Consider the following 454-nt stretch of genomic DNA (forward strand, 5'->3'; position numbering starts at 1 on the left):
ATTCTGCTGCATGGGTGCTGCTTGCGCACCCAAAAGCTTGTCCCTTCTGTTGGGGCTGATTGTGGTTGGGTGCCACGTGAGGACACACCCCGAGCCTTTGGGGTGGCTGGGGACATCACGTTTAGGGGTGTCACAGCTTAGCCCGTGGAACAGCCTGATTTTAATTAGGGTGCCCGTGGCTCCCAGGTGGGACCTGCGGCTCCTCTTCCAGGACAAACACGACTTTCAGGGTCTTGGGCACGTGGGGACATTCCCCATGGTGGCATCTGCACCCACACAGGGATGCTTTTGGAAGGGGTTATCCTGGCTGTGGGAGACCTGGAAATGTCAGCAGAGTCAAGCGGCTGCAGTTTTGTACCACCACAGGCTTTAACGAACAGGGGGAAAAGGGGGCAAACGACTGGGCTGCCGCTTCCTCTGTAACAGCTTCCCACCGGGAGGAAGATGCCGGAGG

General features: G+C 58.1%; 1 protein-coding gene across 1 annotated transcript in view; it reads left to right on the forward strand.

Moving 5' to 3' along the window:
• FRMD6 (FERM domain containing 6) overlaps positions 1–454 on the forward strand; it is an 8,979-nt gene that overhangs the window by 2,605 nt on the left and 5,920 nt on the right. The gene's annotated exons all lie outside the window — the stretch shown is intronic.

Source organism: Eurypyga helias, unplaced genomic scaffold (genome assembly GCF_000690775.1).
Source record: "Eurypyga helias isolate BGI_N326 unplaced genomic scaffold, ASM69077v1 scaffold35925, whole genome shotgun sequence".
Classification (NCBI taxonomy): domain Eukaryota; kingdom Metazoa; phylum Chordata; class Aves; order Eurypygiformes; family Eurypygidae; genus Eurypyga; species Eurypyga helias.